The sequence below is a fragment of the Heterocephalus glaber genome, unplaced genomic scaffold (genome assembly GCF_053883595.1).
Source record: "Heterocephalus glaber isolate CG9 unplaced genomic scaffold, H.glaber_assembly_v1.0 deba00001472, whole genome shotgun sequence".
Lineage (NCBI taxonomy): Eukaryota > Metazoa > Chordata > Mammalia > Rodentia > Bathyergidae > Heterocephalus > Heterocephalus glaber.
This window is the reverse complement of record NW_028258315.1, coordinates 14,205,832-14,233,573: the sequence shown is the minus strand read 5'-3', so window position 1 is coordinate 14,233,573 and position 27,742 is coordinate 14,205,832. Positions and strand designations below refer to the sequence as shown.

Genomic DNA, 27,742 nt, shown 5'->3' with positions numbered 1-27,742 from the left:
ATGCTGTCATTGACTGTGCTTTTCCCTGAAGATTGAGAAAAGACATCATTGTTCAGTTTTAATAGCAGAATATCTTTTGGGACGTTAGTGTCTCCTGACAATAAATTTGAAAAGTATTGCCTTAACAAATAAGTATTCCAGTATAAATAATATTCTGACCTTAAAATAAAAACATTGATGACATTTGAATATCATTTTATGGCTTCCATAGGATTATCATATCTACCTTATAATTTGATCCTAAAAAGAATAATCAGGAAGCCAGATCTGGTGGTGGATACCTCCAATTCCAGCCCCTGGGAGCCTGACATAGGAGAATATCAAGTTTGAGGCCCTTCTGGACTATATGGCAAGTTCAAGGCTAGCCTGGACTATAAACTGAGACCTTGTCAACAAAACAAAACAAAACAAGAACCAGAGATAATTATTGTAGCCATTTAAGTAATGAGGCCAGAATGAATTAGATTATTCCAACTCACATATGCAGTAGGTAGAAGAGTTGGGGCATAAACCCATTTCTGACTTCAGAGACCTCATGTGCTGTTGAGGGAGGGGAGCACTGACGCATAGACATGGTGGTCCTCCCCACATAACTGACCTGAAGGGCATTTCAGTAGTTCTCAAGCAGCTATTTGAGTATCTGTAGGCCCAAGACATCTGGGGGAATTGTGAGCCAGGGCCATGAAGTGGGGATTCCAAGTCCTTCTGATCTTGTTGTCAGCATAATTCAATCTGTATTTGTCATGACCATGTTCTTGCTGATAATATGGTATCTAAAGGGCCATGGTGATAGAACTAAGAGCAGGGAAGGGGAGGAGTCAGGCCAAGTACTTGTCTCTTGTCTCTGGTGACTTTTCTAGTTTCAGTTGCTCATGACTGGTTATTTTTCCTGCCTCTGACAATGATTTTTTTCAGTGACCATGACCAAGTTGATCTCTCAAATGAGCTCAAGCTAAGAGTAAACACAGCCTTCGGGAACATGGTCATTAAAAACACCTGTAGAAGAATCGTAGCAGCCACAGGCCCAAAGCAGTCCCACATCCCAAAACCTTGGGGCCAGATGGGTTGCAGGACTTGGAATATCACCCATCAGCCCCAGCGGGGTTGCTTGCAGTGTTGTGCAGTCAGATGTCTTACTATTTCTATAGCCAACAGATAGATGGCATCTGGAATGAGATCAGGTCTATAAATAGGCTCATGTCAGTTCAGGGCAGGTCTAGCCTTGACACCCAAAGAGTTATACAATAACTCATGGTTTGGGGAACTTCTTGAATTTCAGAATTGTGGATAAGAAATAATAGGTTCTTTATGCCATTGGCAGCTCATTTTCTTCTTACTGCTCAACTGGAGTTGACAATTGCTGAGATTAGAACCTTGGGAAAGACAGGTTATGCCATCATCTTCTGGATGCATCTCAGATGCATCTGTTTTTTTTTTTCTTTCTTTCTTTTTTTTTGGTACCAGGGTTTGAACTTGGGACCTTGCGCTTGTGAGGCAAACGCTGGAACCACTGAGCTAGATCTCTGGCCCAGAAGGCCCAGTTTTTGAGCCTGAAAATTTTAATAATGAAAATGAGTTCATGAAAGTTTGGCAAATGGCTTATGGAAGTTTGCCAAATTCCAAGAATGGTTGGAATTTTGTGAACTAGAGGGAATCCCTCTATGTGGCAGTTCCAGGGTGACTGAGGACTCTGATTAAAAGAGAGATGAAAATAGGGCCTAAGTAAAAGTGAACTGGCCAGGTGTGGTGGTGCAGGCCTGTGATCCTAGCACTCTGGAGGCTCAGGCAGGGGGACTTCTCTGTCTCAAAGGAAGAAAAAAAACCAAACTTAAAAGAAAAAGGGAACTGGTCACTGTTAGCTGAACTTCTCTTCCCGCATCTGGAGCTCTGTTCTGCTTTGTCCTTTGTCTGAATTGCCCTCCCAGGGCTCCTTCGAAGGCACATCCCATTCATCCTCCAGGATGTAAATGTCATCTGCTCTGAGGGAGCCTTCCCTGTCTTCCCTGGGGACATCAACTACTCCTTTTTCTGTGCCCCTTTATAACCCCCCATAAGCCATTGCGGGCACCTGACAGAAGGGCAGTTTCTCCCAAGGCACGCACTGAAGTCTTTTTTTTTTTTTTTTTTTTTTTTTTTTTTGGTGCTGAGGATTGAACCCAGGGCCTTGCAGATGCCAGGCAAGTGTTCTACCCAGAACCCTCTTTTAAAATTGGTCACATCTATGTAATTGGAACAAGACACATATGGACTAAAGTTTGGAACCTAGGGATGACCACCATCCTCTAATAAAGAACCATGGAATTATATGAACGTATGGCTCCTGATAAAGTAGAGGTAGAAGTTGGGTTGTGAGGTGGGTTGAATTGTGTGTCCTCAAAAAGATATTCCCAAGTTTTAACCTTTGGCACCTATCAATGTGACCTTATTTGAAAAAAGGGACTTTGGGCATATAATTGAGGTAAGTATCCCAAGATGAAATCATCCTGGATTAGGTGGACCCTAAATCCAACAGAAGGAGTCCTTATAAGAGACAGAAAAAATACAGAGACCCACAAGGGGAAGTCCATGGGAAAACAGGCAGAGATTGGAGAGATTCAGCTATAAGCCAAGGAACACTAAGGATCACTGATGACCACCAGAAGTTAGGAGAGAGGTGTGGAATAGATTCTCCACCAAATCTTCTAAGAGGCTTACATTGATTTCCTCCCAGCCTCCTGAACTGCGAGAATAAATGTCAAGTTTGTGGCAATTTGTATGGCAATCCCAGGAAATTAGTATCGATGCCACTGCTGGCTTCAAGCAGTGTATTTATGGCCTGTGGGGATGTTGAGAAATAGTATAGTTTGAAGGTTAGGAGCTCAGGATTGGAGTCTGGATGTCATCCTAGCTCTGCCTTCTGAGCCTGTTTCCTCATCTGTAAGGTGAGGATCACGTAATATTAGTACCTATCTGCTATAGACTGAGTGGCTCCCAGATTTCTTTGTTGAAATTCTAACTCCCAATGTGATATTATTAGGTGGTGGAGCCTTTGGTGGCTCATGAGTGAGATTAGAACCTGCTATGGTCTGAATATTTGTGTCCCCTCCAGAATTCGTATGTTGAGCCCTAATGTCCAGTGCAATAGTGATAGGAGATGGAGCCCTCAGGACATGGCCAGGTCATAGGGTGGAGCCCTCACGAATGGGATTAATGCCCTTATAAAAGGAGCCTGAGGATACTTGCTTGCCCCTTCTATCAGATGAGGACCCAGCAACAAGTTGCCATCACTGAGGCAGAGAGTCCTCAGCAGACACCAGATCTGTGGGTGCCCTGACCTGGGACTTCCCAGTTTCTTATAACTGTGAACCGCACATTTCTGTTGCTTATGAATTTCCCAGTCTAATGCCTTGTTATAGCAGCATACAGACAAAGGCGATGGACCTTATTGCAGAAACCCTGGTGAGTTCCTTGTCCTTCCCATCATAGGAAGGTAGGGTGAGAAGTGGTCTGTGAGCCAGAAGGCAGGCTCTCATCAGATGCTGGATCTGTTGGGACCTTAATTTCAGATTTCCAGTGTCCGGAACCATGTGAGGAAAAACTGTGTTGGGTAAGTCGCCTCGCTGTGCTATTTTTGTTATGGCGGCCATAAAGGTTGAAGATACTCCCTACCATATGAGGCTCTGGTAGAGGTAGGTGGTAATCGGGACAGTAGATGAAAAGCACTTAGGTTGGGGTTGGTGGTGCACACCTGTCATCCCAGCTCTTGAGAGGCTGAGGCAGGAGGCCTGCCATGAGTTCAAGGCCAGCTTGGACTACATAGTGAGTTTAAGACCAGCCTGAACTATATAGCAAGACCTCGTCTCAAAAAACAGGATGCACACAGAAGATACTCAGTAAACGCCATCAGTTGATTAGGTGGAGGTGAGAGAAGAGTTCACTGGCCTGCAGATGTTACCAGGATCACAGGGCAATGTATTGAAAGTGGCGTTCAACTCTCAAGCTATTCAGAGCTTACCACAGCCTGCCTCTCCTTTCCACTTTCTCCCATACTTCCTTTAGGAAGGTCATGTATGTGGATGGGTTTGTAGGCATGTATTAAGTTATCAGAATAATTGAGTTTTAGAGCTTATCAGTCATCAAGTACAGCATTTTCTTTTTTTTTTTTTTTGGTACCGGGGATCGAACTTGGGTCCTTGGGCTTGCACAGCAGGCTGCGAAACCACTGAGCTAAATCCCTCGCCCAAGTACAGTGTTTTCAGCTTGGGATACCCAGAGGGCTCGGGCTCACTGAATCTAGTAATGGGAGTCCTCAAGCTCTTTTCAGTATTTATCACATGTCTACCAGAGACTGTGCAGCATTCATGTGTGGGAAGAGGGCAGAGGATAACTGAAGTGGTGAGATTTTTTGGTTTTTAGTGGAATGATATTGAGTAGGTATGATAATGTTGGTTAGCTCACAGAAAAATGAGAAATTGTTTTGAGACAAGGTCTCTCTATGTAGTTCAGGCTGGCCTCAAACTCATGGTGATCCTCCTGCCTCAGCCTCCCGAGTGCTGGGATGACAGGCGTGTGCTACATGCCTGGTTGGAAAAATGAATTAATATACGTAATTTCAGAAAACAATGTTACGTAAAGTACAGAATACAGGTGAAATAATATGAGTATATTCCTAATGTGTTCCAACCATTTAATGTTAAGTAATGGTCTCCCCAGTATCAAATAGAGGCCCAGAAAGATTTAATAAATTGTCTGTGGTCACTGTTATTTAGTGGTAGAGCCAACATCATGACACAGGATTTTGACTTCCAATCCAAGACTCCTTCCCAGCAAACCTCCTATTGTCCATGCCTTTTGGGGATTCCCAGATGTTTGGACTTTTATCATTCATCCACCTGTTTAAAATACTGATGTGACCTGGCTGGTCACTGCCCCTGCATTCACCGAGCTCTCAGTCCAGGTGGGGACGCAGTTGCAGGGCTCTTCAGGGCGCCCTGTTGAGCACCAGGACCCGGGATTCATCGTCAGGAGCCTTCGTCGGTCGTCTTCTCCTTAACTTCTCCATATTTCTCCCTCTTTCTTCCCTGCCTCTTTCTCGAGATTGGCTTCCTCTAGCTCCTAGTCCACATGTTGTGATACATGGCTAGCGTTATTCCAAGGCCTCTAGAAAAAAGGTGAGAACTTTTTGATGATGGGGGATGTTAGCTTTCCATCACTCTGGCAAAATACTTGAGAGAATCAAATGAAGAAAAGTATATTTTGGTCATAGGTTTAGGGGCGTTAGGGCAGGGTTGGTTGCCATGTTGCCTCTGGGCCTGTGGTGGGGTGGAGCATCACAGTGCAAGTGTGGTATTCAAGAAGCAAAGAGAGGGCAGGGGATTTAGCTCAGTGATTCCACCGCCTGCTTTGCAAGAGCAAGGTCCTGAGTTTGATCCCTGGTACCAAAAAAAAAAAAGAAAGAAAAGGAGTCAGGGGCTGGGGTCCTAGTATCCCCTTCAAGGCCATGCCCCAGTGACCTCACTTCCTTCTACTAGACCCCACCTCTTAAAGGTTCCATAGCCTCCCAGCAGTGCTGCAGGCTGGGGACCTAGCCTCCAATGCATGGGCCTTTGGGGCACACTTTAAAACCAGAGCCAGGGATACACAGAGCACCATTTAGAGCCCCAGAAAAGAGCATTTAGCTTGGATCTGCTTTGAGACTGGAAATATGAATCAAGGAAGGCCCTGGGCGAGGGCAGAGAAAGGGAAGGCATTTCAAGGGCGGTCTTTTTAAAGGTGTAGAGGCCAGAGAGGAGCTGCCTTAGCCCTGCAGGGCTGGAAGGTGATGTGTACCAGTGTGGGATGTGCTGGTGGGAGCTGAGGGCTGAGGCTGGAGAGGTGTGTAGGGGTGGGGTTACTGGGACCCTTTCTTTTCAGGGCGAGGGCCCTGCACATGCTAAGTAGGTGGTCTCCCTACCAGTGAGCCACACCTCCAGCCTGGACTGTATTTTACCTATGGAAAAAATGGTCTACAAGACAAACTATGCATGAAGTGAAGATAAACATAAACCATGTCAAGTGAGTCCTATATTTTCTTACTGGTTTATGCTGTGTATGTCATGGAGAAAATTATGTTTTCGTGGAGGAAAATCTATAGGCCACATACAGCACCATTCAGACCTTCCTAGGTTGTCAAGGGCAGGGACTTGGGGTGCTGGGGTGTCTAGCACAACCTGGGGTGCCATCTGCCACTTTCTCCTGAAATACTTTTGGTCTGATCAGTTCACAGAAAGACTTGCTCCCTGTAGAAGTGAGGCAGAGGCCTCATTCAGCAGTGTGCCCATGCTCTGCCAGGATGCCAGCTGCCTCCTGGTTCTGCATAGCCTGCACTGGGTGGGGGCCGATTCTAGGCTTTCTGATGTGTCAGCTTGGTTCTCTAAGTCTGGACAGAAGTGCAGTCCTGTTAGACTTGGCTTTCCCTCTCCCTTGGATGATCTATTATACCATTTGATCAAGTCTGTCTATGGTATAGTGTCTTTTTTTTTTTTCTTCAATATTTGGAATGGAACCCAGAGTCCTGTACTTACTCTCCTACTGAACTATACCTCCAGCTTTTAAAAAAACTTTGAGGCGGGATCTTGCTAGGTTGCCCAGGGTGATCTTGAACTTGTGATGCTTCTATCTCAGCCGAGTAGCTGGGATTACAGATGTGTGCCACCACATCTGGCTTCTACAGTGTCTTTTTTAAATAACCCCAGCTGATTTGTAATACTGGCGGTAATACTTTGGTGTCATGTTTCCTTTGAAGGTGGAAAAGAGGAAATTGTGTGTCAGTTTTCCAGTTATTATAAGAAATATTTTAAAATTTCATACAAAATTTTCAAATTTCATTCATTAAAATATTAAATTCACAATGGTAAAAGCTTTGTTTTGGTGTGACTTTTAAGAAGGGTTTTAGTTTTTGTCATTTTTTTTGAGACAGTCTCACTGTGTAATCTAGGCTGGCCCCAGATTGGCCTCAAGATCCTCCTGCCTCAGCCTCCTGAGTGCTGGGCTTATAGGCATGTGCTACCACTCTTGGCTTGATTGTGTGTGTGTGTGTGTGTGTGTGTGTGTGTGTGTGTGTGTGTGTGTGTGTGTGTATTGAACCCAGGGCCTTCACAATGAGCTACATCCCCAGTCTTTTTAATTTTTATTTTCAGATAGAGTCTCACTAAGTTGCTAAATCACCTAGGCTGGGCTTGAACTTGTGATCCTCCTACTCCAGCCTCCCAGAGTCCTAGGATTACAGGTATTTGCCACCACACCTGGCATCTGACTTGATTTTTATAGAATTTTGAAAGCCTTTCTGTTCAAAGACATTTCTCACACTGGTCAATGTCCAAAATTCCTAGCTACCCCTGTCTTCAGGCATTGAAGGCCGCCCTTACAATGCAGTTTATGCTGTACTATCTGTGGCATCACCTGTAGTTATCATATGTGTATCAATGCAGTCCCTGTCCCTGTCAGGACCCTGGCTTCCCTGTGTTCCTTCCCTCTTTCTTCAGCCCTTGCTGTTCTCTGAGGAGAGGGAGTGCTATAGTTTGAGTGGCCCCACCCAAGCTCATGTTGGAATTGAGTCCCCATTGTAAAGTACCAGGAGGTGGGCCAGCTGGGACTATCAGGAGAAGTTGGGCCACGAGGGCATGAATATTTAGTAGACTGATGGGTTATTGAGGAGTGGCTTTGTTACAAAAGCCAGGTTTCTGTGGCATACTTGCTTGGTCTCATCAGATACTCCTCTTACCCTCCCTCCTTCCCTGTGACCATGTCTTGGGATAATCCAGCGTGGAGTCCTCACCAGAAGCCAGGAAGCTGCCACCTCCTGCTTTTGGACTTCAAAACCATGAGCCAAAATAAATCTCTTTTGTTTGCAAATTTCTTAGCCTCCTGTATTTTGTTATAGTAACAGAAAACAAACTAAGACAGAGGGCCAAGGCTTTACTTTACCAAGGGAGAAGAAAGCAACCACTTTCTGGTTTAGCAGGCTCAGATTGGTAGCCCAAGCCTAGAAGAGGTGTTTCAGCAGCAGCTTCTTCCTCAGAAGCATGGGTCTTCTAGAGACCAGCCACTGGCCCAGCACAAGCCTCAGAGGGATAGGAGCCTAGAGGAACTGGCTTGGGAAGGGGAGGTGTCAGGAGGAGGGCAGTGGGGCCACAGCAGCAGGCCTGGCCTGAATTCATGGAGCTTCTTTGGATTGGGGAGGAGAGGACTCCAGGGTGGTGAAGAGATCAGGCGAAGCTCACTGTCTCTGTGATCTTCAATGTTCCATCTCTGGATTCTGTCCCCATGCTGGGGTCCCTAGCAGGGGGCTGTCTTACATGTGACCTTCCAGACCGATGCTTCCCTCTGAGGTTTCCAGGTCCTTTTCTCTCCAGGGTGCTCTCTTCTCCATTTGTTTACACCATGTTTTACACGACAACCTCTTGAGCACTCAATGCTGATTTCTGTAGGCCTGAAGAAAAACACACTTTCTCTCCTCTTCATTTTGAGTTATCAAAGCACTGAAGCATTTGATTTGAAAGCAAAACAAAACAGCAAGCACAGAAAGCCTGGTTATGCCCTCCATGCACAGGCTCTGAGTGGTAAAGAACTGGAGGAAAATAACATGGATCTTTTAGAACAGATAGAGGAGAAAAATAGGTCAAAAATTTCAACCTCTCAACCCTGTCATTGTCCTTGGAAAGGTGTCATTGTTAAGTGTTCGGTGATGTCTAAAAACCATGAGCACTGCACTCGGCATCTGGGCAGGGTAAGGTGCTTAGCGTTTGGAACAGTATGAGGGTGCTGTGTCTCTATAGAGGTAGGTGAGAGATAGTTTTGTTACTTTTATTCCCACGTTTATTTTTCCAAATCAAGGTGAATGGATCACCAAGTCATATGCCCTTCTGATGAAGTCAAATTGAATTATGAGAAACTAGATTTTAGGAACAATTTTTGTTTTCTATTTTTCTTCTTGTATTTCTGGGGATGGAACCCAGGGCCTTGTGCATGCCAGGCAAGTGCTATACTGAGATACATCTCTAGCCCTAGAGGGGGAAAAAAAAAAAAATATATATATATATATATATATATATTTTTTTTTTTTTTTACTGGGGATTGAACTTGGGACCTTGTGCTTGCGAGCCAGCACCACTGAGCTAAATCTTTGGCCCCTAGAAAAATATTTTAATGAGCTCTTCTTTCTCTCTGAATCAAAGCTGAAAGAACTAAGGACATTAAAAAATAAAAAAGTCAGGCATGGTGGTGCACACCTGTAATCCTAGCACTTGGGAGGCTGAGGCAGGAGGGTCACTGCAAGTTCCAGGCCAACTTGGGCTACATAGTGAGTTCAAGTTCAGACTAGACTATATAGTGAGACCTTGTCTCAAAATACAAAAGTGAAAAACCAAAACCAAAACCAAAAACATAAAACTAAGGACATAGTCATGTAAACTTTTCTCCCCTTCTACCCCAATAGGTGTTGGCAAAGTATCTACTCTTTGTGTATTCCTATAAGTGCTGCAACACATTACCACAACCCTGGTGGTTTAAAACAGACAAAATGTATTTTCTCCGAGTTTGTGAAGCCAGAAGTACAAAGTCAAGGTGTCAATGGGCTGTGCTCCCTAGAAGGCTCTGGGGAGGTTCCTTCTTCTTACCCGGAAGTTGGTGGCCCTGGGCATTTCTTGGCTTGTGGCCACCTCTGCCTCCATCTGCACCTGTGTTTCCCTGTCCTTGTAGTCTCCTCTCCTGCCTTGTACAAGGACACCTCTCTTTGGATTTGGGACCCACCTGGATCCTTGGATCCTTGATTTAGTTACATCTACAACAAAGGCCCCTTCCATGCATGTGGTCACAGTCACACATCTGGGACATGGGTGTATCTTTTGGGGGCCACTCTGTAGCCCCCATGAGTCAGACCTGCACTGGACACTAGGGTGAGCAGCAGCTGTGCTCTCTGGGGTCTCCTCAGCCCTGCAGTGAGAACAAGGACGTGGGACTGTTAGAGTGCTGGGTGTTGGAGACAGACGTGACCAGGTCTGTGTTCAGAAGCAGGCATGACTTCTGGATTGGCAGCACTCAACAGCACGGAAGAGGTGCTTTAGCTTGGATTTTAAATGTTCCCCGGAGGCCACGTGCACAAAGTCTCGTCCCCACCTTGGTGTTATAGGAATGGGCAAGAAACTTGAAGAGGTGGCACTTAGTGGGAGGAAGTTAGGTTTTGGGAGTGTGCCCTGGAGGAGGGCCGAGGGACCCTGGTCTCGCCTGGTAGCTCCCTCTTTGCATCTTGGCCATGAAGTGAGTGGCTTTTTCTCCCCCACAAGTGCCTGCCTTAATGAGCTGCCTCGCCACAGGCCCCAAAGGCACGGGGCTAACTGACAACCGACTGAAACCTCTACAAATGGGAGCCACTTTAGCTTTTCTTTCATTAGTGGATTCTTTCAAACTGTATTTGTTACAGTTATAGAAAGCTACAACAGGGAGGGCTGGTGCCCGATCACGGCCTTTGGTAGGACTGTTGATTTTAAAAATTTATTTATTTATTTATTTATTTATTTATTTATTTATTTATTTATTGAGACAGGGTCTTGCTATGTAGTTCAGGCTGGCCTTGAACTCACTATGTAACCCAGGCTGGCTTTGAACTCACAGCAGTCCTCCTACCTCAGCCTCCTGCGTGCTGGGACTACAGGCATGTGCCACCATGCCCGATGTGATTTATTTTATTTTAATTATTTAGTTTTTGGGAGACAGTGTCTTGCTCTGTAGTCCAGGCTGGCCTCGAACTAATGTTGCTGGGATTATAGGCATGTGCCAGCATGCCTGGCTCGATGTATTTTTATTTCATAAGAAATGTGTGCTCAGTGGTGATATTTAGAAGTTACAGATGAGAAAATAAAGAAGCAAAATTAAGTCACTTAGGGCCGGGGATTTAGCTCAGTGGTTCTGGTGCCTGCCTCGCAATCGCAAGGTCCTGAGTTCGATCTTCGGTACCAAAATAAAAGCAACACACAAAATTAAGTCACTTATATTCCCTTTACTTAGAGATAAGTTCTATAAAATCCTTTCGGATTTTTTGTTTAGGTAAGCATATTTAAAATATATTTTCCAATAAATGAAATGAGAACATAACACTCCATTTTGTAACATGATATTTTGACTTCACAAGCTGCCAAGAACATATTTTATGTGAAGTTTATAGTTTCTATTCCATAATCAATCACTAGTTAGTGTTTCACCTAATAGCTGTATGTACCAATACTTATTTAACCAATCTTTTTTTTTCTTGAAACAGAGTCTTGCCATGTAGTTCAGGCTGGCTTTGAATTCATTATATAGCCTAGGATTGCTTTGAACTCATAGTGATCCTCCTGCCTCAGTCTCCTGAGTGCTAAGATTACAGGTGCTCCACTACGCAGGCAAGATAGCACAGTTGTTGGTACTGAGGGTTGAACCCAGGGTCTCGTGCCTGCTAGGCCAGCACCCTGCCACCCAGCTGCACCTCAGCCTTGTACGGCTTTTTTTTTTTTCTTCAGAGAGTCTCACTATGTAGTTCAGGCTGGCCTTGAACTCACTGTGTAACCCAGGCTGGCCTCAAACTCATGGTGATCCTCCTCAGCCTCTAGAGTGCTGGGATTACAGGTATGTGTGCTACCACACCTGGCCTCTTACAGCTTTTGATAGTTGTTTCCAGAAGGAATCATGAAAGGTCATGGCAGTGGAAAGTCAGTTAAATTGAGATGTGGGTTAGGTGCAGCTCAGAACCAAATACAAGTATTATGCGAAACACTTAACTGTGATTAATACTGAACTAGAGGCTATAAAGTTAACATAGAAATAGGTTCTTGACATCTTGAGAAGTCAGAATATTACATCACAAAATGGAGTGTTGTCTTCTGATTTCATTTATTGGAAACTATATTTTACATATAGAGTGCTTGCCTAGCATTCAGGAGGCCTGGGTTAAAAAAAAAAAAAGATTATTGGGAGGAGTGACATCTACAAAATTTTGTGACTCTGGAATTTTTAGATGTAGGAGATACCAGGCTGTGCTGGAGGAAAAAGGCTCCAAGGGGAAATCACTGGATTTGAAGAGTCCTAAGGTCTGTGTAGCTTGCATGTCCACATGGAAATGTGCCTATGGTAATGTTGGGCACATGGAATGCTGTGGCAAAAGTGTGAAATTCCTTGGTTAATGTTTGAGGCTGATCTGGGGTTCAGCAGAGACCAGAGATGAGGAGAGGAAGAGGTTATGCTCTGCTTAGTCATGGCTTCTTCTACCCAGGAATTCTACGTGTCGCGTTGTCTCTGTTGCCTTTGGGCCAACTGGTCCTTGTCAGTTTTTACATTTAAATTCTCATAACATGATTGCACCAGCCAGTTACAGGCTTGCGTGGACCCCCATGCTGCGAAAGTAACTCCTCTGGTTGCTGCTGATGCCAGGATATCAGATGCTCACAGTGACCGGTCAGGTGTGGTCAACACAGTGGGGACCCTGGCGTCAAGCATATTCCATTGAGGATGCTCTAGGAAGTGGCTGGAATTTGGCAGGCCTCAGGTACTTAGTAGAAGTGTGGAGGATTCCTGGTGGATTCTGTGAATTCCCTGCCTACGGCAGGAGACCAGCTAAGAAGAGCTAACATGAACGGGCCTTGTAGAATCACAGAACTAAAATAGGGCAAGGTAGAGGGCACGGAGAAGAAGGAGGTGATATAAAGATGAACGTGAACATTTATTGAATGCTTCTGATGTGCCAGGGCCTGTTCTCAGCACTTGACATGTATAGTAAAGCCAAGTGATAAATCAATATCCCATAAAACGAAATTGGCTATTGTCAGTTATCTCCTATCCTCTGCTTGCTCCCATTCTCAGATGAGAGCTGAATAAAATTCTGCTCTTTGGGGCAGGGAGGCCCTTTATAATCCACAGTTTGGGGGTTTACCTTCATCTTCGTCCCTCCCTTTTCTTGGCCTTCTCTCCTTGCTACTTCCTGCTGACTTTCAAATTCAACTTTCCCGACCTGTCCCCACCCACTCCCACCCCTTCTCCTCACCTGGGGCCAAGGGGACAAGAGAAACGGGTGCCCATGTTCTCATCAGCCGATGGTCAAGCACAGCACGTATTGGCCTCTACTTTTGTGTTTTTCTTGATGAAATAGAGCTGAAAATACTGGTGCTCATTAATCCTGCCGTGATGCAGATTTACTTGTTTTTGTGTGTCCCTGAGCTGTGTTGCCAGCTCTTTTTTATTTTGAGATAGAGCCTCAATAAATGGCCGAGATGTGGAGGCTGCGCTCTTCCTTCAGCCTCCTGGAGTGGTGGGATCACAGTCATGGAACACCACACCCAGCCTTTTCCTTTTCTTTTGAGACAAGCGTCAGGCTCCAGTGGTTGTCTGCCTCAGCCTCTGTGGTCGGTGGGCCTGGGGCTGTGTGACCAGTCTGGCACATGCTCACATTAGCGTCACTGCGTGTTTTGGATCATGTCCCTCACATATGCATTATGGACGGGTTGAGATGTATTACTTCATTTCAGGGAGGCAGAGCTACTGAGTATTAGGTCAGCTTCCTCTGCTGAGAGTGGCATGACAGGGATTCCAAGCTGGTGGCCAGCTCCAGAGCTTGTAGGGTAACTGCTGTCCCCGGAGAGCACTCGCTGCTCCTTGTACCTCCCAGAGACCACCCCTCATGGCCAGGTGCGTACTCTCCTTATCTCTCTACTTCCCTACTTTGATTCCTCCCATTGTGCTTAGGTTTTGACTAAGAGGTGACCTCTATTTCTTGTCCAATTTAATTTTCTCCAGTCAATTAACATCTTTTTTGTTCTCTTTCCTTTTCCTACTTAGCCTAGGCTACATGTTCCATCATTTCTACCATCTTCCAGCTATTAGTTTTCAAGCTAGAGTTTTATAAATCCTACTATTGTCACACTTTTCCTGTATCCTTTTACCACCTATGTTACTGTTCACTATTATTTAATGTTTTCTTCTCTCTGTTATCTCACAATTGTAGGGTAAATGTACTTAACAAGAACAGGGATTTAGCTCAGTGGTTCCCTCACCTGCCTCAAAAGCACAAGGTCACAAGTTTGATCTCTGGTACCAAAAAAAAAAATGTACTTAACAAAAGCACCCACCATTTAGAACATTGCTAGACAATATGAGAAGATTATTGATTTTGTTATGTGCACTCATAGGTAAGATTTTTTTTTGGTACCAGGGATTGAACTTGGGTCCTTGCAAATTATTTGTGCAGCAGGCAGCAAAAACACTGAGCTAAATCCCCAGCCCTAAGGTTTTTTGAGATAGGGTCTCACTATGCAGTTCAGGCTGATCTTGAACTCACTATGTAGCCCAGGCTAGCCACAGACTTGCAGTGATCCTCCTGCCTCAGACTCCAGAGTGCCGGGATTATAGGTGTATGCCACCATGCCTGGCAGGTAAGGTTTTGTAAAAGAATATTCTTATTTTCTGGAATTGCAATTGGATTATCTAGGGGTGAAGTCTCACAATGTCTGTGATTTACTTTTTTTTTTTAGTGGTACTGCATCTTGAGCTTAGAGCCTTGGATGCTAGTCAAGAGCTCTGCCGCTGAGCTATATCCCAAACATTTTTTATTTCATTTTAAGACAGGGTCTTGCAAAGTTGCCTAGGCTGTCCTCAAACTTGGGATTCTCCTGCCTCAGGCTCCCAGGTACCTAGGATTACAGGTGTGTGTCATTGTGCCTGGCTCTGTGTTTTGCTTTTAAGTCACTGAACAAAAATTAAATTATAGATGAACAGAAACTGAACTATGTAAGCAGCAGTTGAATCTCTGTTGGAATATGGATGTTCATTGCAGTATTGTTTCTATTAAAAAAATCTAAAAGTTTTCAAAATAGAAAATAAAAAAGAGCCTTCTATTTAACACAGATGGGAAATTTTTACCACTTGCCGTCCAGAGATGATGAGTGAAAATAAATACATTGAAAATAAAACTGTTTGTACATCCTAGCAAGGTGTCATTGGCTTTAAAAGGCTCCAGAAATACAGGGATTTAGTAAATGTTAAAAAAAAAAGCCAAATCCCAACCTAAGAAATTCTCCTTAAATGATTAAAATGAAATTGAAGAGGAAATAACTCTTTTGTTGTACCTTTCAGTGTTATTTACTACATTTGATCTTAGCCGAAAGGCCAAGAAGCGGTTGTTTCAGTGTTATTTAATGCTGTGTCTTTGTACCTCTCAAATCACCACAGGCATCCAAGCTTCGGTTAGTGAAATGCAGCCCCAGCCACTTTCTCCTTTTTCCTTCCGTTCCCCTTGTCCTTCAGAGGACTCATCTGCGGCCTGCCCCGCTGTTCATGCTCAGAATCCTAGGCTATTTGGACACTAGAGGAAACACACATTCACAGGATTGGATGCAGGAAGCAGAAACTGTCTAAAAAGCTCCAGTAGCAAGAGATTTAATGCAGGGAGTGAGATGCTGTGAAATCATAAAGATGTGAAGGAGTTGTAGTCCGGGCATCACTGGACTTCTGTCAAGGTGCTGGGATTGAATCCAGGACCGCACACAGGCTTCGCATGTGCTTCAGCCCTGAGCCACATCCCCTTTCTGCATTTTGGACTTGGTCACACTTGAAATTCCCTTGGATGAAATTGCTCCCACTGTTCCATTTCCACCCCTGTGCACGCCAGCAAACTGTTGCCCAGACAATGGAAAGAGCTGTGAGCACCCCCAGCCCGGATGAGTTTGTCAGCCTCTTCTTCCATCTGCCTTTCCAGCGTCCTCCTGGCAGGGGCCCCATCACACCCACAGTCCTATCACAAGAGTCTGAGAAAGGGAGCTTATTCCATAACAATTTTAATTTTGGGGCTGGGGATTTAGCTCAGTGGTGTCGTCACCTGCCTTGCAAGCGCAAGTTCCCAAGTTTGATCCCCGGTACCAAAACAAACAAACAAACAAACAAAAAAACAATTTAAATTTTGTATCAGATATACTGGATAAACAACAGTTTTTGGCATTACAGATCATACACAATAAATTGAAGCTGTGGTTTCTTATAATCTGGTAAATAATATAGGCTATCAGTCTTTCAGCCCCTCTGCCATGGATGGGGGTACGCAGGAGTTGGAGGTGTGTGTCGAGTAACGTGGAACATGGTGGCCTGGAGTCACCTCAGGTTTCTGGTCGGGGCTGCCGTGAGGCCATCTGGGGTCATGACCCTTCTCTGCTCACTGTCCTCTCAAATGTCGCTTCGGAGCTAGCCTCATTAGACTGTGCCTGTTTGGAGAAATTATTTTTAAAAATCCAGTCATGTTACTCTTTTTACTATGCTTTGTAATTTTTAGCATTCCATTTCTTTGGTGTCCATGTTCAGCCACCAAAACCTGGAGGCATTAAATCTACAACAGATAAACTCTAACCATCACTTCTTTATTCCCAACAGCTAACCCATAGAATGAATATTTAATAGATTTAATACATAGAATGTGTATTTTCTGCTAAGGCAGAATTTGCAAATTCATTCAGAAAAAAAAATCCATTGAAGATTTCCAGTTTTTCCAGTACATGGGAAATAATAAATCATCTTTATCTATAAAGAACAGAACTATCAGTTCAACACAGTCAGCTGCAAACAATTGAACTAAATTTGTGGGGCCAGTCAAGTCATGGCAGAAATAAAGGCAGAGGACTGGAAAGACAATTCTGTAGAAAGAGCTGTTTGCCTTGTGAAGAGATTCCACACAGTTATGCCTTGGAATTCATCATTTTTAATAACATCAATTTCTTTATTCCTGTTTTGTCCTTTTTCTTTTATAGATTGCCATGCCCTAGAAGGCAGTGGTTATGGTATGGATAGGTGTCCCCCAAAGGCCCATGTAATAAAGGCTGCCATGGTGCTATTGAGAGATGGTGGAGCCCACCGATTAATTGATTGATTGGTTGATTGATTGTGGTACTGGGAGTTATACCCTGGGCCTTTGCACTGAGCTACATCCCCAGACTTCTTCTACTTACTTACTTAATTAATTAATTTTGAGAGAGCATCTCTGTAAGTCACTAATTGCCCAGGCTGGGCTCCAACTTTCTCTTCTCCTGTCTCAGCCTCCCAGAGTGCTAGGATTACAGGTGTGCACCACCACACCCCGGTTGAGATGGGGTGGACCCTTTAAGAGGTGGGGCTTAGTGGGCATTCTTCCCACTAAGAGTGGAAGGGGGAGAGGGGGCATGCCTTTGAAGGCGCCTGTGGGAAACCAGTCTCCTCCTCTTCCTCTTTTTTGTTCCCTGGCTGTGAGGTGAACAGCCCACTCTGCCATGCACTCCAGGCTATAAGCTGCAGCCTTTCCACAGGCCAGAGCCACAAGGACAGTCGGACATGGGTCAAAACCTGCAAAACTGTGAGCTGCAATGCACTTTTCCTCTTACTAAGTTGATTTGTCTCAGGTATTTGTTAGAGTGAGGGGAAGCATACTAACACAGGAGAGGGTTTTCCGAGGAACTGCAGTGAGTCCGCATCCTCTCCCTGCTCAGATACTGGATCTTGTCCGCTGACGGTGCAGCAAAGTCACATGCACAGTGATCTTGGTGCCTGTCCACCTCATCGTCTCCACTCGAGGTTTTTCTTTGGCTCTTCAGTGGTAGGATAGAAAATGTGAGTCGTTATTATGTTTTGTAAAAACACATTCTCTCTTTACACCCATTACCCTTGAAGATTAAATGGTAATATTGCATGGAGTTACATCCTTGCCGTTTCTTTATATGATATCCAACTCCTGTACTTAAAACTAACAACAAGAAGGAAAATTCCTTAGGAGTTTGATGGCCTGTTTCTTGCAAAAAAGTCACTTTGCTATCAACATACCAATTTGACACAATCAGGTTCTGCCTGTAGTTTCTCTCATGCCAAACACAAAAATAGAAAACAAAATAATTGAGGTAAAAACATTATCACTACTTATTACAGTTAATGGATAGGGGGCCGTGGGCCTAGCAGAGAGAACGCTCTGAAATCCTGGCCCAAGGAATAAACATTAGCCTCTGGAAACGAGGCTGGGGAAACCAAATGGATGGGAGCAGCTGTAATGCATCCTCCTCTGTGATCAGGAGATAGCTTACTGATGAAATTAAAGTGCCAGGAAGCAACAACCCTAAAATGTAACTAATGTCGGATAAGATGCAATCTCGGAAATTGTAATATGCCCATCATGATGTAATGTAATGGCAGGAGCTTTCACAGCTGATAAGGACTATTGAAAAAGGTGGCAGACCGAGAGAGACAAACTCCATTTCTCCAGCAATGACCCAGGGTGCTCAGGCCCTGGCCATCCACTGGAGTGGCCTTTTCTGTTGGCACTGGACTGCTGCATGGTGAAGGGTGTGTCAGGTGACCATGGCCAGGAGCTGTTCCCAGGGACCTTTCGCTCCTCAAAGCCAGGCCTGCGTTCCACTAGAAATCAAATTGCCTTAATTAGATTTCCCAAGTTAATTTTCCTACTGGGATCAGAAAGCACTGAGCAGTGTAGAGGGGAGAAGCAGGAGTGGAAAGAAGATGGTCAGAATCCAGATCCTGCCACATGTAGAATTTTCAGACAGTTGGCTTCGGTCACCTCTCCTAATCCACTCTCTCACTGGCAAACTGACACGATGATATTTCCCATGTGGAGTTTTTGTGATGCATACACCAGCTGACATCTTTTAAAGCACAGTCTTCATTCAAGTCCGTGGACCCAAGGAGCCCAGGGAGGTTGGCTTCTTTCTTTCTCTGTCAGGCAGCAAGTTTGTGCTGTTTTGGTCCCTCCTTTCTCTCCTCACCCATGCATTTATGCGTTGGGTGTTTATTGATGAGATTTGAAACCTCAGGGACAGGGCCCCTATCTGCAAGGGAGGAGCCCCTGTGCCACATGAGTGACGTGGCCTGGTGGACTTGACTCTGCCAACTTCCTCCTCCAAGCTTTCGCAGAGCATCTTGGCTCTTCCTGTGTGCTTTCCTTGAATTCTGTGCACCCTTGTTGCAGAAGAAGGTCACGGAGGGTGAGAGCCAGGTTGCCTTGACACTTTCCTGTGGCCGATCACTGACTTCTCCATAAAATGAGGACAATCACGTTACTCACCTCATGGGGCTGTTACGTGGATGAAACGTGTGTGTGTGTGTGTGTGTGTGTGTGTGTGTGTGTGCGCGCATGCGTGTATAGGGAACTTAGAACCTTGCCTGGCACATCATAGAATGTACTGTGTAAGAGTTAGTTATGAATATAGTAAGTTGAGCCACATGAAATTTCAGCTTTTTTGCTTGTGGGGATTAAGTACAGAGTCACAGCTCTGGCCCTTTAAATTTTTTTAGATTTCGAGACAGGATATCACTAAATTGCTAAGTCACCCATCCTGAGCTCAAGTGAAGTTAGCGATTCTCCTGCCTCAGACTCCTACAGTGCCAGGATTATAGAGATGCACCATCATGCCTGGCAATTTCTGCTTATAATAGAGCAAAAAGGAGCCAATGGTGGTAACTTTTTTGGGGTTAACCTGATCCTTGCCACTCTGTGCCGCATCTCTTGGGTGAAGCTTTGTCTTCCTGTCGGGGTGGCAGGCAGTACCTGCAGGCTCCATGGGGTGTCTGTGCTTCTTCTTTGCTCAGGTGAATTTTGTGACAAGATCAAGGTATAGGTCAGTGGTGGAGCAGGTGTATGCCTGGCAGGTGTGAAGCCCTGGGTCCAACCTCTAGCAGCCCCCAACCCCAACAAACAAACCAAAGATCAAGGCCAGAGTGGCTTTTCTAGGGCCAGTTTAGTGTTGTGTTACATATGCCCAGTGCAGCCTCACTTGCAGGGCAGTGGTTAGGATGAACAGGCCAGCTAACAGGGTTCCCATGGGCTCTGGTGCCCATGGTGGGGAGGAATCCCTTTATGGCTTAGCCACCAGAGAGGCCGGCTCTTCAGGAGGCCAGGTCACCCAGTGGGGCTGTTGCTTCAGTACCTGATCCTCTCTGCTCCCTGGCAGCTGCCTGATGGCCGCTCAGGTGGGGCAGACTCTCATCTCCAGCAGGGTCACCCTGCCCTCAGGCTAGTTTGTAAACTCAAGGCTCATGACTGGGGTTGTTACAATATCACCCAGCCTGTTCCTTCCTCTGGCTTATTGTACTACTGTCCAGGCCTTTACTTTTCAGCCCAAGCAAATTGATGGATAACCATTAAAATATAATAAAAATCAAGTTTAAATCAGAAACCTGTTTTGTTAGGGCAGGACACACAGAATTTTTCTTACAGACCCTGGGGAACTACCAGCCATGATGTGATGTTTATCATGGACAGGAAGAAACTGGACACAGTCATTCAGTCTCAGCCTCTTTGCTTGAAATTCCAAAATTTGTCTCCAAAGGGAAAGGATGTCGTATTCACCTTGTGTCTCTGCAGTGTCGAGTGCTGTCTTTAACACAAAATATATGATCAAGCCAGGTGTGGTGGTATACGCCAGTAATCCCAGCACTCTGGGAGGCTGAGGCAGGAGGGTCACAAGTTCAAGTCCAGCCTGGACAACCTAGACTTAGAGACCCTGTCTAAAAATAAAAAATAAAAAGGGGTGGAATGTAGCTCAGTGTGAAGGCCCTGGGTTCAATCCCCAGTACTGCAAGGAAAAAGAAAAAAGAAAAAGAAAAAGAAAAAAAAGAAATGTCCTGTGTTCTCAGAGAGTTTATAGCTTAGAATGAAAGAACTTTGGATTTTTAGAATTGTCAAAAGACAAAACTACCATGACTTTACTTTAAAGATTGTAACTGGGCTCTGTGTGTGTGTGTGTGACTGGGGATCAGACCCAGAGGCTCACGAATGCTTGGCATTGGTCTATCACTGAAGTACATCCCAGCCCTTTTTATTTTTTATTTTGAGAGAGCGTATTGGTCGGCTTTTCCATTGCTGGAACACAAATTCAAAGTTCTCAATTTAAAGGAGGAGAGCTTTCATTTGCTCTCGGTTTCAGTCTGATTAGCTGACTTCAGGGCAGAAGCATCGTGAGGGAAAGACGTGGAGCAGAGCTGCTCAGTTCCTGGTGGCCAGAAAACAGAGCAAGGGAAACATGGTACAGTGGAAGGGACAAGGGACCAAGTATAGACCAGTCCCATGGCTGTGCCTCCACAACACACCCAGAAGTGTGTTCCGCCCAACCCCCAGGATCCCAAAGCCAATCAAGTTGACACCACACCTTAACCTTTATGGACAGGGTCTCTGATTTGCCAAGGCTGGCCTCGAACTTTCAATCCTCCTGCCTCAGCCTCCTGAGTAACTGGAGATAGGTGTACACCACTGTGCTGGGTGTAATTGGTTTTATTTGTGATTCACAAATCAGGAAGGGCCGGGGATTTAGCTCAGTGGTTCCGGTGCCTGACTCTCAAGTGCGCAAGGTCCTGAGTTTGATCCCTGGTACCAAAAAAAAAAAAAAAAAGCCAATTTGATTGCATCTATTTGGCCCAGGGATTTAGCTCAGTGGTGCTGCTGCCTGCCCCACAAATCAGGAAACATTCTATTTCATAAAATAGAACGGGTGTTCTGACACACTGAGCAAGGAGTTTGATTTTATAGGCAGAAAATGGAAGGAAGTAAAAGCTGAGAACAAAAAGTGGATCGATTGATCATTTCAAAGTTACTTTCCTCATGAAGGTTATACTAGAGGGGATTCCCTTATCATGGTGGCTACAACTGGCTTGTTTGAGGATTTTGGTTCTTATCTCTCTCCTGATTTCTTGGAAGGTCAGACAAACACCTTACCTTGAACTTGGTAATGCAGAGCTTTAGCATGTTTCCATATTGGTTTGTTCTGGTGGACCTAATACAGGAGGCTAGTATAAAACCATGGGTTTCTATAAATTTTATTTAAGAGAGATTAAGAGAGTCAGTATAAATTAATGGGGATATGTGTGTATCAGTCTGCTTTCTTAGCCTGGAACACAACTTAAAGGAGGAGGAGTTTAATTTGGCTCACAGTTTCAGGGCCTTCAGTCCATGACCAGCTGGCTCCAAGGCAGAAATGCCATGGCAGAAGGGCCTAGTGGAGCCACAATGCTTTTTCATGGCAGCAGGGAAGCGGAGCAGGGCGGGAAATGCCAGAGAGGAAGGGGCAAGGGACCAGGTATAGACTGCCATGGTCAAGCTTCCATGACCCACCCAGATACACACAGAAGTGTGCTCCACCAATCCCATGGGTGGTTCCCAAGGCAATCAAGTTGACAGTCCAGTTTAACTGTCATGGGGAGAAGGGAGGCAGGGAAACAGCAAATCAAAAATAGTCTCTGGGGCTGGGGATTTAGCCCAGTAGCAGAGCTCTTACCTAGGAGGTTTGATCTTCAGCACCAGGAAAAAAAATTATTACCACCAACCTATGAGAATAACAATACGTGCATTAAATTCATTCTGTGCTTGTCATTCTTAACTACAATGGAGTCCATACTGTATATAACTCTACCTGTCTTTAGATTTTAGCTCCAGAATGCATTTGCAATACTCAATATTTTAATGTTTTGTTATTATTATTACTATTATTATTATTCTTGGTGAGAATCGAGTCTGGGGCCTTGTACATGTTGAGCTCTTGGTTTGCACTGCACATTGCCCTCAGCCATTTCGTATTTTTAGTTAGAAGCACAGAGGGATTTAAGACTGAGTTGCTTCCCCTAAAATTCATGTATTGAGCCCTGACCCCGAGTGTGACCATGCTTGGAGATGGGGTCTCCAAGGAGGAAGTGGAGGCCAAATGAACAGAGAGGGCCGTGGGGCTGATCTGCCAAGCGGGGTGTCCTTAGAAGAGAGAGACCTCAGGGTGGTCTGCAGACAGAGGCAGGGTCACATGGCAGCCACCTGCACAAAGGCAGCCACTGCAGCTAAGGAAGAGGGCTCTCGCCAGACTGACCCTCCCTGCACCTTGATCTCAGAACTGAACTGTGAGAGAATGAATTTCTGTGGTTCAAACCACCTAATCTGTAACATTTTGTTATAGCAGGCCGAGCAGACTAATGCAGAGCAGTTCTAAGTTTTCCTTTGGTGCAGATTCAGAAATAAATTTATATGATTGTTTCACTGTCTGCACACACATGCGTGTGTGTGAGTGTGTGTGTGTGTTTGAGGCAGGGTCTTGCTATGTAGCCCAGGCTGACCTTGAAGTCATGATGATCATCCTGCCTTAGTCATGAGTGCTAAGATTGCAGGCGTGCACACCTGGCTTAAGATCTCCTTTTATCTACAGAATTTGTTGAGTTTTGAAAGGTATTTGCTAATATCCTTAAAGTTACTCACTCACATATCAGGTGCAACTCAAAACCTTCATAAAAAATGCTAACATTTCCCCCTGGTTTTTACAGTCTCTGTGAGAGTCTTTCGTAACACATACGTTCAGAAATAAAGACGCAAATTTTGCATCTTCTATGTATTTTCAGTGGTGTGTACTTCATGCTGATTTAATGCATGAGCACAGCTTTTATTTATCTAGCATGCGGGGGCGTGGATCAGGGACGGACACTGGGGAGCGCTAGGTGAATAATGGGCTGGTATGCAAATGACATCGATTCCCCAAAGTCAGCAGCTCAGCCCCACTGCAGGCATTGAGGGGGGCCCCACATACCACCTCATCTCCCCAGCTCCTCTTCATTTGGTCCTCGTCTGTATCGACACATATTTATATTCAACCAGTGCTGAATTGAATTATGTAAATTTGTGCTCACCCTGTATAAAAATGACACCGTTGAGGATCGCAGCCACCAGTCCCTCGGTGTCTCATGTGAACCCCTTCTAAAGAATTCCAGACTCTGAGATACCTGTAGAATTCACGGCTTTCATTTCTTGCTGAGGAAAAATATTTACATGTAGGGCTGTGGGATTTCATTTGTTGTGACACGTTGTGGGAGGTGTTCTCAGAAAGGTGTTTTGAAAAAGTGCAATGTCATCTGCCATCAGTCTTAGTTTGAGATCCCCAGAGTGTACAGGGGAAAATAAACAGACCATGTTTAACAACTTCTTTAACAGTGCTGGGGGTTCTTTCCTGGGTCCACAGAAAATATTCAAACATTTTTTTTTCCCCCATCTCAATGTCTCCTTTCTCGTCCTCTCCTCCTTTTTCTTCTTGTTTAAACGCTGTTTTATTTGCCTCTTAGAAAATAAAAATTTGGCTGAGTTGTTGGTCAAGTTCAAGGGGAAATGTGTCGTTGTGTTGTCAGGAGATGGCCATCTCTGGGCACCATTGGGGAAACTGTCTCACTCTTTAACCTGCCATGGACAAGAAAGGAGAAGAAAGCACGAGTAGCAGGCTAAAGGAAAGCTCCCCCGCTGCTAAGACTCTCTGGAATGAACTGACAATAGATTATTAGGAGAAAAGATACACAAATTTGTTAACGAGGCCTTGAGAGAATTACAGGAGGGTGATTACCTACTAACCCAATGAAACAGGGTGTACCTGCAGTGTATCCTTCCTCACAGGAGACAAGAGGAATGGGTAGATGTAGGCCATTTTGAGGCTGGTAAGTGGTTATTAGGGAGCATGAATGGAGCTGGGAGATAGATATTAACTCATACATGATTCCCTTTGGAATTGGACTAAGCCTAAGAGACATTCGTTATATTATGAGATGAGCCTGTCCTGGTATGGTGACGTCAGTGTCTTTTGATCCATGGAAGGGATGGGGGTAAGTGTGCTCTTTTTGATGGGTCCAGTCTTGAGGCAGATGAGGAGATATCAGAGTCTTTCCTGTGCCTGCGGGAAGAGAGGCTCAATAGAAGAGGTGGATGGTGCAGAAGGTCAGAGAGGCCTCGATTTTAAGACAATTTCTCCAGCTCAGCCCTGCAGAGCACCCATGCGTTGGAGTATCATTTTCTGAGCCCCAATGGCATACACAACTTCTCCTTGGACTTGAGGGGAGATTCTCTTTCTTCCCGCTGGCCTGGCTGCCCCAGTTGAAGCTGGTGAGTAGAGGAAACCTTGGCAGATTTATTTTATTAAGTGTGAGCTGCTTACTCTGGAGAAAAAGAATGGCTCAGGGTACAAATCCTGGAGCAAATCCCTGGAAGAAAGGAGGAGAACTAGGATTTCAGTAGGTTTTGCTCCATTCTTCCTTAACGTCTTTCCTTTTCTTTTTCCTTTCCCACCCCCTTCCTGCCTTCTAAAAAGATGTCTAAGAACAGATTAAGTTACTTTCCAATTATCTTGGGAAGTTGGGGTGGTGTTTCTCCTGATCTTGACTCTGTTTGGACAGTAGGAAGGGCATGGCCGTGCTACAGTGTGAGTCTGTCCTCGCACTCACCTGGGACACAGGTCATTTCTCAGTCGTCATTTTAACTTGGATTTGCCAGAGCAAGCACACAGCAGGTGCTTACCAAATGTTTGTTGACTCAGTCCCTTTGCTTGGGGGGACTGTGTTCCTCTCAGAGGGAAAATACTCTTACTCCTGGGAGAGAAGATGATGTGGAACAAAATACCCAATGCTAAAAGACCATGGGAGGGTCAGCAGGGAAGAAAATGCAGATTTAGTGGACTGGATCCTACCAGCTTCTTCTCTTCCAGGGAGGAAACCATCAAATTAAGATCAGAAACTGTTTGATGAATACAGAAACCAAGCAAAGGAAATTGGATTTCCTAGAGGGTATATTTTCATCACATGGTGACTGCCGGGTGAAACATCCTCCTTCGGCAAGGAATATGTTTGCCCAGTGGACTGGCTGTTTGTGTTGGCCGGCTGGGCTCTGTTCTGGTCAGTGCTGGAAAAACACCTAGTGTCTTGCCCTGCAGCTCTTTCTAGATTCCCCAGAAGGGTGGCTTCTGTTTGCACTTGTCATTAGAAGCCCCCTCCCCCTTCCACTCTTCTCACTTACACTTTCCACGTCTGCAGTGCATTTTACATGTATTAACATTTCTGCTCCTCAGGACAGTGGGCAGCTTGTCACCTAATCATGCTTTAAGGGTCCCTCTTCCAATGAGTGAGAGCTTATTAGCCTTCATCAAGGAGCTAGCTGGTTCCGGGCCTTTTCCTAAAGCTCATATTAGGGCTGATCTTTCCTTGGAAATGCAGCTCTCTGGTTCTTTAAATAGCTTAAGGTGAATTCCTCCTGTCTTTGTCTGTCTGTCTGTCTGTCTATGTATAAATGACTGGGGCCGTGACTGCATGATATGGCATGTGCTTTGTATGTATGAGGCCCTGGGTGCAAGTTCAATCCCCAGCACCATACTGCACACACGCTCATGCGCACACACGCTCATGCGCACACACATACACACAACACATATATATATAAATATATAAATTTATATATTATATATATAAATTAAAGTTTTTATTTTGAGATAATTATGGATCCATATGCATTTGTAAGAAATGGTACCGGTATTGCCTCTTCTTTTATCTGATGTCCCCCAATGGTGACATGTTGCAAAAGTATAATATCACAACCAGGACCTTGACATTGAAATAGTCAAGGTAGAGAACATTTCTGCCACTTCCCTGCCCCATGCTGCCCTCTTATAGCCACGTGGGCTTCCTTCTTGTCCTTATGTTGTCTTTAACTCTTAGCAACCACCAATCTCTTCTCTCTCCCGCCCTTCTTCCCTTCCCTTCATCTTTTCTTGTCCTTTGTCTTTTTTCCCCCTTTTACCAGGGATTGAACCCAGGGCTTTCTCACCTCTGGAGTTCCATTTTTATTTTGAGACAAGGTCTTGCTCAGTAGTCCAGGCTGGGCTTGAATGTACAATCCTCCTGCCTCAGCCTCCCAGAGTGCTAGGATTACAAGTGTGTGCCACCACACCTGGCTTGAATTAATTTTTGTACAAGATGTGAGACTTAGGTTGTGGGTCACTTTGTCTGTCTATGGATGTCCGGTTGCTCCAGCACTGTTTGTTGAAAAGGTTATCTTTCTTCCATTGAACTGCTTTTGCACTTTTGTCAAAAATCATTTGGACAGCTGGGCATGATGGCACAGGCCTGTAATCCCAGGATTCAGGAGGCTGAGGCAGGAGGATCGATGCGAGTTCGAGGCTTATTTGTGTAGGTCTATTTCTGGTGGTCAGTTTTGTCCCACCATTATATGTGTCTACCCTTCTGCTAATTGCACATAGTTTTGATTATTATAAATGGGTAATAAGTCTTGAAATCAGGTAGACTGATTTATCTGTCTTCATTCTTTTTGAAAACTATTTTAGCTAGTGTAGTTCCTTTGCCTTTATGTATAAATTTTAAAATAATCTTATCTATATCTACAAAAATATCTTGCTGGCATTTTAATAAGATTTGCATTAAACTGTATGTCAACAGCAACAACAATAAAGAGAAAAAAGAAAGAAGAGAAAAAAGAGAGAGAGAGACAGAAAGAGTTTGGGGTGAGTGGGGAGGCAGAAGCTGAGGCAGGAGGATCACTTGAATCTAGAAGTTTGAGACCAACCTGGGTAACACAGTGAGACTCTTTATAAAAAAAAAGCCAAGGGCTGGGGATTTGGCTCAGTGGTTCCACCGCCTGCCTCGCAAGCACAAGGTCCTGAGTTTAGTCCCTGGTACCAAAAAAAAAAAAAGAAAAAGAAAGAAAGAAAGAAAAAAAGCCAAAACCAAACAACAAAAAAACACCCTTATCTATCAATTTTGGGAAACTTGTTCTCTTGAATTTGTCAAGTCTTTTAATCCAGGAACACAGTATGTCTGTTGATGTAGATCTTCTTTGAGTTTTGAAAGGCGTGTAAGTCTATATTTTGTTCTACTTATAACTGTTTTATTTTTTTAAAGAAAATATAAATGGTGTCACATTTAAAATCTTTTTTTTTTTTTTTTTTTT

The 27,742-nt window shown here is 44.6% G+C and overlaps 2 long non-coding RNA genes across 2 annotated transcripts in view; one reads left to right on the top strand and one right to left on the bottom strand.

Annotated features, from left to right (window-relative positions):
- Positions 1–27,742, top strand: part of LOC110349724 (uncharacterized) — a 537,013-nt gene that overhangs the window by 62,008 nt on the left and 447,263 nt on the right. The gene's annotated exons all lie outside the window — the stretch shown is intronic.
- On the bottom strand, positions 15,834–23,767 carry LOC147826204 (uncharacterized). Its single transcript, XR_015439325.1, has 4 exons — positions 23,659–23,767; positions 22,272–22,320; positions 17,432–17,585; positions 15,834–16,235 (listed from the first exon to the last, which is right to left on the bottom strand). It is a non-coding gene; the product is annotated as an uncharacterized LOC147826204 (long non-coding RNA).